Genomic DNA, 15,157 nt, shown 5'->3' with positions numbered 1-15,157 from the left:
GTGAGTCTTCACTGAGGTCCTGCTACATGAACCCTGTTTTCTTGGGCTGAAGCCTTATGCACTGGAAGGCTATTAAGTTCTTCCAGTAAGATTTAGCTAGTACATAATATCAGTCTCTTGATCTCTGCATTTCTGTTATCACTGATTGCTAAGAAAACAATAAAAAGGAGATAAAATTATTACATAACCTCAGAAGTCTAATAATTTACAAATACTAGAACATGCAGTTTGTTTCCCCCACACTTATTCTTGGTTCAGCTGTAGGCAGGACAAGTGATGCCTCCAGCAGAGGCAGAAGTCAAAGCACATAGAAACAGGATTATTAGGATTTTATGTTGTCCAAATATTGCATTTTTAATGCTTTTTGCTCATAGCTAAAAATGTAGGGAACTTTTTGAATGCAGAGTGGCTGATGTGAGGACAGAGGAAAAAGGGTGATGCAAGAGTGAATAAAAGTGAATATGGGGGGGAAGAATGTAAATTAAAAGTAAAATGAACAGGTAGTGAGAATGAGCTGTGGGAATAGAAGGGTCCTAGGTGGAGGGGTGATATCCAGACCCCACTGCATCTGGCTGTGTGCAAGTGAAGTCTCTGGCAGACACCCAAGTCTATTCATGGATAACCAGTTTGGGGAATCATGCCAGGCCTTCTAAAAAGAGCTCACCAGGACTTGCTTTCCCTGACGTCGGCGTCTGCTGGGGTGACGTTCATCACAAACGCGTGTGGCTGATGACTCTGATGGCACACACACACACGTCCTACTTGCCTGCTGTTATTAGATGTAATCTAAACCATGGGCAGTGGCTGAACAGAAACAAGTGATAGGGGAGAGTACACTAATGGCATTCTGAGATTTTCACCAGGGTTGAACATTCAGCCAGCATTAATGGCTGTACATCCCATGACAAGTGCATGGCAGCCTTTAGGAGCAAGCTGGAGGCTGTAGCACAGCAGTTCTGGATGAAGGTTCCATATACAAACTGTCACACTGGGCTTTCCTGGGCATGTGACAAGGAAACAGGATTCCCTCTTCTCTGCTGGGCAGGTCCTGACCTTGCTAACATGGAACTGCAGAAGTGGCAGCTCCAGGTTTATGGCTGCAGGGAAATCTGCATCTTTGCTGTCTTCACCTATGCTGCTGGAGGGAGGGCAGGTATCAGTCTCTTTTCCTTGAACTTTGCTCAATCCACTGATCTGACAGCCCAAAGGGTCTTTACTGCTTATTTTTAATAGATTTTGTATAAATTACAGACATCAGTTTCTACAGTCCAAAACTGATGAATCATCATTTTTAAAAACAAATATTTCTTTTGCAGTTTTGCATATCTATACCAGATAAAAGCTGTGAAGAGAAGAGAGATTTCCTAAAGGAAGTGGTGTCACCATATTTTGAGAGAAAGAGCCAAGCTGTTGGAATCTGTGTTGCATTATGGGTTAATGCAATACCTCTGAGCACTTCCTGTTTATCATGAGAGATATAGTTTTCACCACATCATAAAACTTGCAAGCATTTTTTAATAAACACTCCTAGGGAAAAAATAATATCTAAATATACAACCCCTGTGGCATCTGTCATTATAAACAAAAGAAGGTTTTCATTATAAATATTGGAGGACAATTTGTGTGAAAGCAGCAGATTTGAGGGTCCCATCCAGCTCTTGCTGAAGGCCATGTCACATCTCTCATTAGGTCATTGCACCCCAGCACATGATTCTTCTTATATGTAAACAGCAAGATGTTTGAATGAGCAAGTGTAATTTTTACTATCATAATTCGTCATTTGCTCAAACAGTGTGGGGATACAGAGAACAAACATCTGCAGAATGGCAGGAGAGAGTCTTATATGAAAATGGCAAAAGTAAGATTTGCTTTTAACAATAATCTGCCAGTGCTGAGGTACCTAATCAAATACACAAACTGTGCAGATGTTCACAGTGGTGCTGCCTTGCTGTGTGGCCTTTCTAACTTGTCAGCTTTGTTCCTTCAATTAATTCTTCTGGATAAAGTAATCTAGTTGGGAAAGGAAGAGCTGGGGAGAAGGGTGCAGATTTTTCAGCGCCAGCAACCTTGATGGCACAATTTGCACCCCCAGCAGATAAAATCTTTGGCAAGGAAATGCAAATTATTGTGACTGATTCAGGATGTTCTTGTGATCTGGCTGGGACTTGGTCTGCAGCTGACAGACCCACGGGGTGGGGGTTGGGGAGAGAATTCAAGGTTTCTGCCAGTTCCATGGGGAAGCATTTTGATAGGCAACTGTACAACAACACTGTACAGTCAGATACAAGACAGGCTGGTGCCTCATACAGCTTCACCACTGGTAAATTCACTGTTAAGTTCAAAGCAAACTACAAGGCTTATCTCTTTGTTCAAGATGGGAACATCTGAACTGCAGTTTCATGTGGTAAAATCCCGCTGCATGGAAATGCAAGATGGGCAATGACTGTGTACAATTCTTACTTCTTTAAATGGCTATAGCATTTAAAACTCTGCCACACAGACTGTTATCACTTAGACAAGAGGAAAGACTGAACATAGAAAGATGTTCCCTCCAGCTACCAGCAGTAGATGTAGCAAAATTGAATAATTAAGACATTTGTAGCTTTTTGGATTTTGAAAGTTTTAACAATGGGAATATGATCTGGCTCCCATTATCTTTGTGTTACCTGACATATGGTGGTTATTATTGCAGATACACAGAGCCTCATGATAAGAGATGCCTTTTATAAGTCCAATACATCCACTGCAATCAGGCAGTACATTTATCTTACTGCATTACCAAGTCTCTGGGTTTTGTACAAGTGACACAAAATTGTTGTGAGGATATATCAGTGTCCTGAATATCAACTAACTTTTCAATATGATGTCTCATTTCCAACTGACATTAACAGCCCAACTGAATCCCTGGCCTGGAAATCCTGAGAGAAAGATGATAAAGGCTGCTTAAAAAAACCAAAACCAACCAAACAAAAGAAAAAAAAACCCCACCAAACAAGAAAGAACATAATTCTTTCAAAAAGATATGGCAAAATATCTGTAGGATGATGCTCTGCATCCAGTTTCCCAAGGACCATTACTGGTGGCAGGATAAGGTTAAGCGATCAGGCTCTGCCAGCAGCACGTGTGGGGGAGCAGACAGCAGATGTGCAGCCACTTAGCCTATGCCTTGTGCACCAGACCGTGGTATGGAAATGCACGTGGATATTTAATTGCTATTCAACTACAAGTTGCTTGGATTTATGAGTCTGGGAAGTGCAGATGCTGCAGTGAGGAACGAGTGTTTATTAGCACAGTAGCTGTGCTGGCCTCTCCTGCAGAGGCAAAGTGCCCCCATCTAGAGAAAATGGATTAAAAGGGGGCAGTGCACCACTCTCATGTCCCATTTACCTTTGTGAAGTGCAGCTGGAAAAATGCCAATATACGGATACATTTCCATCATGAACTCGAAACAGATTTTACTGCTGCTTATCGCAGATAATAAAAATGCAGCAGCTGTCCTCTTATCAAAACCCAATTTAGAGAAATGCATGGCTAAACAAGGGACATAAGCACCTTCAGGGGCAGCTACATAGATACACGAGAATAAACTCTTTAAGAGCCAGATTAGGAAGATGGGACCATTACCCTACACTCCAGCATTTTTCCAGTGCTTGTTGCAGTAACCTTCTGTGGTTACTCTGCATGTGTCCCCTTTCCTTCTTGGTTCCTCTTGCACTACATGCTTCCCCATGCCAGCATCCTGCTGGGCTGCTGCAGTCCCACTCTATCCTCTCTCTGCCCCAGGGGCTGGTGCTGCTGGGTGACCTTCCTTCACCTCCCTGCTCAGGTATGCTCATCCTGTTCCCTTCTGAGGGAAGCCCCACCTAGGAGGTAAAGTGAGAGGTTAAGCATCAACTAAGAGCAAGGCACTCCCCAAAACACCCCAAATGTGCAGCAAAATTCTGATGTTCATACTTCTCCCACTCATTGCAGTCTCAATTCTCACAGTGTCCAATTCTTCTCCTTTCCTGGACTGGTATATTTTTTACTGAATTCATTTTCTTGCAGTTTACTGAGCTGCGTGAGCTCATTAAAGAGTCAGACAAGCACCAGACCTGCACAAAGAAAGCAGCATGACTGGAAGCAGAAGCATCATTTTGATACCAGCAGTCCTTTAGATTTGGCTCAGCTGCCAGGTGATATCACTCCCTAAGACTAGTTTCAGCTCTAAAATCAGGAGGTTTGACTGCACTGCTGAGAAGCCTTCAGACACTACTCTTGCCTTTGCCATCCTTTGCTGCACTTTTCTCTCTTTTTGAAAAATGCAGGAAAAAGCAATCATGAGGGCAGTTTTGTAATGACTTCCTTAACCACCTTCTGCTTGTCCTCTGCCATCAATACTTCCCAAAGCCTCCCAGCTGTAATTCTCTGTGCTCCTGGTGACATTGTCCTACCCTCTCACGAGCAGCCTCGATCAGGAGAGCCTTTCCACTAGAAATTTTCCATTGCAAACTGCACAAGCAAGACAGACAAACCCAATCCTCCTTTCTCAGGACAAGCGTTCAAAAAAAAAAAAGTATTACACAATCCCCAAGACATGCACATTACTCACCAAAACAATCCTGGGAATCCTATTTGTGCCTCTCCTTTCTCTCCAGTGGTACCAGTGCCCTGAAGGCAGGACCCAGTAGCAGGACTGTGGCTGTACAAACCCAAAGCCTGCAATGGAGGGCACTGCTTTGTGCAATGATCAGCAGCCCTACTGTGAAGGACAGAAGTATCTTGCTGTGTTTGTTTTGTGATGTGTTCTGCTAATTTATACTGTTGGATTCATAAAAATAACAAGATAGAATCTTCCAAATGGAATCCATTGCTAACTGTCCTTCATAGCTCTATTCTTGTTCCACACACATTAGGAAGTGCACATTATCTGGTAAATCAAGACATTAGAAACAAATAAATGCCTTTATATTGTAAGGGGGGAAAAAAGCCTTTCTAGAAGTACTGTAGAAACAGTCACATCCTCTATTTCTGCCTTTTATAAAAGGCAGGCTGTGTCTTATTATCATCAAGGAAGAAGTAAACAAATGTAATTTAATCAGTTCTGTCTTTCGTTGATTTGCATCAGCAAGAATAAAAGACAAAGGCAGAATGGAAAACAGCAGCTTTGTGCTAAAAGTTTCAATGCACAAAATACTTCTTTCTCCAGCTGTCAAACATTAAAAAACGCTCTGCATACCAGTAATAATAAAAGTGTCAAACAATTGACCACAATGGGAATCACAATGCTTCATTAAAAGCTCTAAAGTAGAGTAGAAAAGGTTCCAGACATTTGCTAAACAGAACTAAATGCTCAGATACTTTCAAAAAGTGTCAGAAGATGCTTTCATCTAGTCTAGTCATGCAGATAAATATCTCCTTGCTTATTCCAGCCCAGTCTCCACACTCCTGCTGTTTCAGCAGAAACAGCTGCATGTGCAACTTGCTGTCCTGAGGCTGAGGCAGCTCTAGTGCACCACAAGAGGTTAATGTCCTCTCCAGTGATTAGGCTCCATTGCATGTGGCATTGCAGGGATTTAATCAGTAATTTTGTATTTACATACATAATTATGTATTATTTGAAAGCCTAACCTATTTGTTCAGCTGACAGGTGATGTTGTGATAAGGAATTTCAGCAGACAGGATATTTATAGATCCTTTATCTCTATGTACAATCAGAGCTAAAACATCAAACAATACCCCGAATGAAGGGTTGTTCCAGTTCAACTTTACCCCATTGTTGCTTTTCCTTTTTTTTTTTTTTCCTCCCTCTGTCTAGTTAGTACCTAAAACTTGGCAGTGAGGGAAAAAAGGGAATGTGACTCACACTGACAACTTCATTTGCTGTAAGAGACCTCAGTAATTGCTCTAACCCACTTACAGGAAAGCTACCCCTCCTCTTTCTCTCCTTCTCCACCCTTGGACAGACAGAAGCCACGCTTGTAACAGGAACAGCAGGCTGCTTCCAGAGGTCAGGCTATCACTTAAGGAGTAACCGGGCCTTCCTTTTCACTTTTCTTCTTCTGCATTTCAAGTTAACCCCTCACAAGAATTTAGAGCAGATTCAGCTTAAGGGGCATCTTCCCACCATGGCTTTTTCATGAACCTAATAATAAGCAGGGTTTGCAAAGGGCTCACAGCTCAAACACAGCAGGGGTGAGGTGGCTGCTCCCACAACACACAGGGCTTGGCAGCCAGGGCAGCAGCTCCAGGATAAAGCTGCCGAGGAGTCAAACAATTGTGGCCTTTTCCTTTCCTTGTGGGATGGGGGCAGGGAATGGTAAATAGAAACAGAAGAATCAGCACAGTGCCATGCAGCACTCTACCAAAATATATTTTCATTTTTACTTACATAATCAACATGAGAGCACATTCGTAGTGAGGTGGTGGAACAGATGGCAAAGCCTTCGTTTTCAGCAAGACGTTAATTAACAACAACTCGGGTTTCTGTGAGAGAGAGGGTTTGTTCTGCTCTAGCAGGGTTGAGATGGGTGCTTACTACATAAAGCAAAACTCAGTTTCCCCGCACAGAATTGTGATTTCTTGTTTCCATTACATCCCTGCTACTTTTCCAGGATACTCTAACACAGCAACATCCCAAATGCAAAGCCTTATAAAAAAATCATCACAAGTTCGGGTTCTACCAGTAGCTTGGGATTCTCCTTACAAATACTTTTGAATGCTCTGTGGATATATAAATACAGAGAAGAAAGGGAAGAAGAGTCCTGACTAAGAGAGTTGTGCACAACTTACACTGCAGATGAGGCTTGTGTTACATGCAGCAGCTTTCACAGTGATATGATTGAAGCTAAAGCTTCTTAGATGCTCTGGATGAAGTTCTCTTTCCTCTGTTCCACACACTTGGACTTCACATCTTCAACACATTGATGCAGCTGAGTTGGAAAGAGCTGTCCCAAGGGGGACTGAAGCAGAAAGTAGCTATGAAAGATATTTATTCAAACCACAGGCAGAGAATACATCACCCAGACACAATGAATAGGGAAATGGCACATGAAGCCGAAAAGTCTGGCCTCTATTTTTCATCTGATAAGCTGTCTGGACAGCCAGGCATACTGAACAGCCCACAAGTATCCAGCTCTTCCCTCCCTGTGCTGCCAGGTGATAGGAGGTTGCTTTTTCCTGCTTTACATTCAGCATCAGTGGCTCTCCAGAGTCACACGCCCAAGTCCTGCAGAGGCCTGTGGGCCACATTCCTCTGGGGATTACATCCATCCCAGCAGGAGAGAGGGAAGAGATGCAGGCCAAAAGGGATGGGCAAGCAGTAGGGAGGGAGGAGTTGAGGGGAGCAGGGAAGGAGTGAGCAATAGGGAACATCCAAATTAACCCAGGCAGGAGCTGAAGGGCAGTACTGCAGAAAAGGGAGAGGGGAAGCAGTCATACACTCCACTATGTAAAACAGGGCAAAAGGGCATCTGGATTGATCTGCTGTGGAGCTTGGAAATGAACCCATTATTCCCACGTCTCAGCATTCATCCCTGTGCTGCCAGCAAATCTCTAACACCTGACAAGAAACGTCTCTGCCCATTCTAGTGACATGCACATCTAGAAAGGTTGCTGTTCCATTACTCCCACTTCCTCTGTGCAGGGAGTAGATGGCTGTGGCTCTGTGCTGCAAGCTGAAAAATCACACCCTACTCATTACCCAGAGGGACTGAACAATATTTTTGCAGATTCTTTATTTTCTTCAATTTGTGTTAAAAACATAGTTGGGATAACTGAAAAACTACATCAAGTCTAACTAGAAATGAGTATGTGGTTGAGTGTCTGCTCCACCTTTCAGCACTTTAAATCAAAATTTCAGGTAGGCTCCTGTGCCTATTGCTCTCAACAACAAGAAAATACATCCAAACATTTTTTGCTGAGCACAACCAACCAGCAGAATTGTACAAGACTTTGGCCTCCACCAGTTCGTGTTGTGTTAAACCAGAAATGAGCCACAGAGTATATCTTGTGTACATCAGATGGCAGAGATTCTTTGCAGAATGATTTTCAGGAGAAGTGCCAGATATCACTGAAACTGTGCTTAGGAGGTGCAAAGTAAAAGAAAGAAAAGAACACTAAAATTGCATTCTGCTTAGCTTGTCCTCCTCTTGCAGGGGTTAAGAGGGAGATGTGAGAATCAGCAGAACTCTTCTGTACTTACAGCTGATTTTTTGGGAGGAGAGAAAAGTGATGAAAAATCCTTTGCAGATATTACCTTTAAAAAAATATTATCAGCATAACAAGAAGTTAGCTCTTCAATCAAAAGCAAAACGAGAAGCGACCAACAGATGCACAGACAAGCACTGACTTCAGTGGAGCTGCAAGGCTGAATTTGGCTCCAATTCTGTGAAGTACTTTCAAAGCAGGAACATACTGCATACAAATGAGCATTAAATAATTCACATCATTAAGAGAGCTCTGAGCAGCTCATCTGGACTTTGACAAAAGCTAAAGCAAACGTAGATTGTTTGAATACCCTTAGGGACAGTCATTAATGAGCACTAAGGCATCTACAGTATTGACACAGTGACCCATCCTCCTTCCCAGGTTATTTTTTTTATTGATTTGTATTTTCTTACACATGAGCTTTAGAGTGTGACAAAGCTCAGCAATTCATGTAGGAGCACCCCTTAAAGCACTATACAATCACATTTTTTGTACAGTGCATCTTTTAATTTTGGTTTTAGAGAAACATGGCCTGTCTGTTTGGTGTAGATACCACAGACAGTTTCAACACCAAAGAATATCAAAGAAACAAAGGCAAATAGGTAAATGGATTCATCCAGGGTGACGCAGAAGGAGCTGTGTAACAGAAACAGTCCAAAGGCTCTGGATGCCTGGTTTCCAGGCTGAAGCATTTCACTCAGGCAGCTCTAAGCAGAGCTGCTGTAGCACTGGGATAAACTGTAGCCTCGTACCATATCTCAAATGCTGGGAAGCATGTGGGACAGTGCAGAAGAGATCAGGTGAAGAATGCAAATTGTGCAAAGAACCGAAGGTACTCAGGTGCCAGAGCTGCAGGAGTTGAGAAGCAATGGAATACTGAGAGCTAAATATGTGCAGCAAAGCGCAAAGGGGGAGGCAGGGGCAGGCACCAGCCTACAGGCAGTCGAAGGGGAGCTGGAAGGAATCTTTAATGAAGGCAGAAATCATTCTGGGTGACTCAGAATATTGGTATTCACAAAGAGAATTGAGAACGGGCAAAAATAAATAAAAGCTGAAAGCAAAACCCAAAGGCCAAATCCCTCTCAATAGCCAGAACACTGATATAATCTGAGCAACCAAACAACAGGTCCTTGTGAAAACCCCTCTCCAGCTACTTCCTGCACACCAGCCTCTCTCCCAGGCTGGGGAGGGCTGCAGGCAGCTCCCACTGCCCAGCCTGGGAGCTTTGCAGGCTGCTCTTGTGCTGACACCTTTTTTCTGCAGAATGCAGCCCTGGTGGTCCTCCCTCCACACCCTCAGCCCTTGGCTTTCCTGTGACATCTCAAGTAGTGCATTGTGTAACCTCACAAACTTCCCTGAGCAGTTCTGTGTGGCTTTCATTAGCTGCCAGCTTTTGTACATGACACAGGCACACACATCAGTCCCTGACAGACCCAAAGGCACAGTAGTTTTATTTATGAGTGGATTTAATGCTAGCCAGCTTCAAGATCTTGCTGCCATCAGCCAAAAATGTCTGCAGGCAGCATTGAACTAAAACCTCAAGCTCTACAAGTTTTACAGTGAAGATTGGAAACCAGGCTAGTTTCAGTTTTATTTTTTTATACAAGTGTGATGACTTTTGTTCTTTCCTTTTCTTCATTTTTAACTTTCCATTGAAGAGTAGTCAAAGAAGTTACAGTTATATATTTTGGAGCAGAGATCAGTAAGACTGAAGAACAGGAAAGACTTCCTGACAGTGAGATCTATTAGTCAATGGAGCAGTCTCCCTAAGGAGGTGCTGGGAGCACAAGAAGTGCTTTAGCAGAGCTAAAGGCAGTATTAAGTGCTCCAAGTGATACAGCCAGCTCCAGAGGACTGCCATGAGACACGGCAAGGACGCCTGCCATTAGCCTGCTAATGCACATCCTGGCCTGGCCAACTGCTAGTGGGAATAGCTCATTGACTTAAAAGGTCATTAACAAGAAAATATTAGAAGACAATTTTCTAATGGCAGGGGCAGTCTCTGCAATGTGTGTTCCATTACAAAAGGTGATTATTAGTAGGGGGAAGAAACAAACAGTTTTTGACAGTATTTGTATTAGGGCTTATTCATTAGGTCTTCCTTAAATCACCTAAAAGTAAAAACCACTAAATTGCTCAGATCTCCTTCATGTCTAACTTGCCCTGCAGAAAACAGTCCTTACACATCTCTTGCTAGCATTACCAAGGAAATAAAGTACAAACCACCAATTACAAAGGTTTAAGACTGGCAACACAGATCTATAATCTCTTTACCTTACAAAGCAAACAAAACCAAGACAAATTGAAATGCTACAATTCAGGCAAAACCCAGCCTTATAAACTTTTCCATGAGAAAAAACATAATTTGTGAGGGGAAGAAAATTAAACTATTTTCCAAAGGTTTTAGTGTCAGTACAAAATCCAGCACTTGAAATGCTTTCCTTACAATTTTCTGGTATCCCTGCACAGTGCAGCAGGAACCTTGTTTCAGTGGCTTAGCTGGTAACTTTCAAACACCTTATATTTAGACTTTAAATGTAACCTTAGTACTGAATGTCTGGAATTTGATACTCACTTTAGTGTTCTGATCCATCAAGACACTAAAAATTGTACAGACAACCAGCCCATGGTCTATAGTAAGAGTAAGGTCTGTCCATGTATGAGTTGATATTTCTATCACTCTGAAGAGATGGAAATGCTTTGGAGGGAGGACAGAGAAAGGGAGAGGATTACTGTTTGGTTTTAAACGCAGACTCACCAGTGCAACACCAAAGCCTGCCTGTACTGTTGAATTTGACCTTCATCTCACTGGCAACATTTCCATTCTTCAGAAAGATATGGGGTAGAAAGAGGGACTTGGCAGAATCATCTCAACAGCTGATCCATTCTCCCATCTCCAAGTCCATCATGGTAGGGGCTCAACAGGAGCAGGGCTAAAGCAGCTGTGCTCCAGGGAGCCTTCTGACAGCCAGCACTAAGGAGGACACAGTACCTGTAAAGGCCAATGACCTTGTGCCAGTTAAGTCTGTCAGGGAAAACTCTTGACGTGCCTCCACACTCAGCCCATGCTGGTCATTCCAGCTGCTGGAACAGTTGTGTGGAATTAGCTGCATCAACAGAAAACAATGGGGTAAAATATCTGTTGTCAGTGGCCCAACTCGTGTTACCTGTGCTTGTCTGTAACCCAACAATTAGATCCATCGTTAGCAGCTTGGCTTAATTATAACTTAGAACTTCTTCAAGCACAGACTTTGCTCAAGATTTTAAATGACTATAATTAATTAGGCAGAAAGCCTGAAGTGTCTTCTCATCCATTGTTAGAATTATTTTTTTCCTTTCCCCGCATTGACACCAGAATGTGGTTTCATAAAGGAACTGGGCTGTCAACTACAAGATTAAAAAAGAGGCATCTCTTTGTAGAGAAACACAGAGAAACACCTTTTATATCCTATATAAAGAGAAAGAAGGCTTCAGAATTTTTTAATCTTGACTAAGAGATGCAAAAAGGGGTATCATTCTAACCTACACTTGTTTAGTCCCAGTCCCTATAGGAAAGATTTATTTCTTGCCTCCCATTTAAAAAGCTTTTTGCACCCTCCCCAAATTTCTGCTGTAATCAGAGATCTGGTATTGAGCAGCTGGGCCCCAGCCTGAACCAACTGCTTGGATCTTAATCAGTAAAAAGCAAGCCACACAATTAATGCCAGAAAAATGGCAACTTCTTAAAGGACACAGGGGCGGGAGGAAGGCGTTACCATGCAAAGAAACGCTTCCCACTCGGCTTTCCAGTGCCCACCCGCAAGACGAAGACACGAAAGGAAGGACAGCACAAGCCGAGGCTCTTTAGTGCGGATTGCGGCCAATGCCAAATTCCCGCGTTCTCTCCCGGGCGCTTCGGTTCGCTCCGGCCGAAGGAAGGCGGGAGCCCTCTAGGGGTGGCACACAGAGCCCTGAAGGGACCCTGGGCACCCGCTGAACCATTCTCCTTTTCTATGCCGAGCCCCTCCTGCCTTCCCTGGGCACAGGAGCTCTGTCCTGGCACGTACCAGCTCAGCAGCTGAAGGTCTACACAGACAATCAGGCTGGGTACAAAGACGTCCCAGACTTTTTCCTGGAAGTGCTTACTCTACAGCCCGGAATATGATGTGGGAAGTCTCTTTTCTGTGGTTGGTTCAATCCTTTCAGGGAAAACAGAACATCACCAAAGTGCAGACTGCAGTTCTGGAGCTAACCTGGCTCACCACAGCATAGCTGGAATTTTTTCTTCTAGGCTATGCAAAAAAGGACTTGGTTTTGCCTTACTATGTGCCTCAAGCATACTGTGAACTCTCAAAAAAATGAGCAGGTTTATCTTTGTCAAGGCTTGTTCAAAATAGTCCTTTCCAAGAGCTACTTCTATTTGAAGGCTAGGTAACAGCTGCAGCATTTAAACATTTAAATATTTTCTCATTCTAATGAGAACTTAAGATCCTTTCCAAACAGCCCAACATAACAACATGAGAACGTGGCAAACTCAAACTTCAAAACATTTTGACTCCAGTAAAAAAAACCCAAAACCAAACAACACCCAAAACAAAACACAAGCATCAAAAAGCATCTAACCAGATATTAAGAATTTACTGTAGTGCAACCAATAACAGATTTTGTTAGTGATCCAAACCAGAAGATTGCAAGAACAGCTTAACACTTTGGAAAAAACCCTCCAAGGTGGTTTTCTTTTTAATATAAGAGATATTGACCATAAAAGTCCTGCACAGTTACATGAGAAAAACTGCAGTATCAGTTCGGTGAAACAGGTAAATACCCATTACAGTCTCTACGTATAATTTAAAAACAACTTTCTGCATGACATACTCAAGGTTATGCTAGATTTGTTAAAAAAAAAATAATTAGAGACACTAAGATGAAAGCCTATAATCTACATTAGTGCTACTTCAATAGCAAATTTGATCTGGATGCAGAAAATGTTTTATCTATCCCTCACCAAATGGCAGAGATGTGAAGCCTACATTACTAGGAGAACCCATATTTCTTAATGTTCTCCCAGTCTCTGAAGAAGCACTTCTGCTCACTCCGTTACCCAGGTGGAAAGGCCAGACATTTACAGGATGTTGGCAGAGCCCAGGTTTTGCCTGGGATAGAGTTAATTTTCTTCCTAGTAGCTGGTACAGTGCTGTAGTTTAGATTCAGTGTGAGAATAATGTTGATAACACAGTGATGCTGTAAGTTGTTGCTAAGCAGTGCATTCTCTAAATCAAGGACATCTCAGTCTTCCAGGCTCTGCCAGTGAGGAGGTGCACAAGAAGCAAGGAGGGAGCACAGCCAGAACAGCTGACCGAAACTGGTCAAAAGGCTGTTCCTTGACATTCACTTCCACAGGCTTATTGATTGTTTCTTGCTGCAAACTCTTCAGCAACAGAGCCTGCAATGACTGGAATCCTGGAGCAGAAGGTTGGCTCTGAGCCCCATGTTGAACACATGGGTGGTGGGGATCTGTTGGATGAGAAGGAAAACAGTCACGAGTACAACAGCACTGCCAAGAATCAGCAATGCCTGGATTTCATCTCCTACTGTTCCAAAGGAGACAGCAAAGCCAATGTTGGGCGCCAAGCAAGGAGAAACAACAGTGATGTCCAGTCCTGTTCTCAGCTGCAGCTGGAATGGGCTCTGACCTAGAGGAAGGCAGTGCCCTTTGGGAAGGGAAGCACCAGAAATTCCCATGAAACACTGGAGTGACTTTGTTCAGCTCTCTGTTGTTATTGGCAAAGACCAGCTGTAGCTGCCTTTGGACTGTGGAGTTACCTGGCTGATGGATTCCCACAGCTGCTTCACAAAACCACTGAAGAACAGCAGCAGTCAGCTGCTACTTGTGCTCCCTGGTGAGCCCAGTGAATCACAGGCTGGAAAACTGCTGCTAAGCCTAGTCAAGCAAATCCCCAGCCTACACTTTTCTAGGAATTTGCTGCTTTTTTAGAGATTATTACAAGTGAAGTTTCACCCCAGCAAATTTTCCTGTGAAAAAAAAAAATAAAAACAAACAAACAAACAGACATTTAGAACCATGAAATGGAAGATATTTTCAAGAGACTTGAGGTTTGATCTGAAGTAGGTTCAAGCATGCCCATAACATCTTGACCAGAACACACCTGATGATTCATTATGGTTACACTTATTTTTGTATTTCAAGAAATACTTCATCTGCTTCCCTGTGATGCAGCATTCTGGGTTCTTGTAGACTTTTATTCTCTCTAGGATAAATACAAAAGCATTTAGACAAACTTCCTGAAAGACTGCATCTCTCAGATCCCCTTGTTAAAGCTTGCCTTTTGTCAGGTCTCCCATCTCTGCCTTGCTCTCCTTAAGTCTTCCTCTCATATGGATATGAACACCTGCACTTCAGAAACAACTCTAACACAGGTTAGCTTAGCTCCCAAGGCTTACTTGTATTTCAGGTTACTATTCCTCTTAGAACTTTCTCTCTGTTCTGTAGTAAATTAGCCCTAACATACTCTGAGGATTTGCTCTCCAGCCTCCCACTTCAGTGGTCAAAGACCACTTCTTTAACAAGTATTCAAGTAAATAAATTGTCACCATGTCTGGCTGCAACAGGGTCTTTCTGATCATTATCCTGTTACTGCAGAACATCAGCAGGACACCCCACTTAACCTGTACTGTCACTGTGGTCAGCTGGGAAAAAGAAGGAACAGATCAAATTAGAGGTAGACAGTCCTGAAATGGTTTCAGTGACATTCATCTTTTCAAGTAAGCACACTGTGTAATCCCAAGGATTGCTTCCTTCTAGTGCTTCCACGGATCGCTCTTTTCCCAGAAAAGCCCTATGGAGGAAGGTAACGTAGTAAGACAGGGTAACCACTCAAAGATGTGCAACATGACCTACATGAAAAAAGTTGCAACATGAGGCACCTGAAATATTAGAATGAAATAGATCTTTAAGAAAAGAAACAAATGG

The sequence above is a fragment of the Serinus canaria genome, chromosome 15 (assembly GCF_022539315.1).
Source record: "Serinus canaria isolate serCan28SL12 chromosome 15, serCan2020, whole genome shotgun sequence".
Taxonomy (NCBI): domain Eukaryota; kingdom Metazoa; phylum Chordata; class Aves; order Passeriformes; family Fringillidae; genus Serinus; species Serinus canaria.
Note: the sequence above shows the minus strand (reverse complement) of the source record.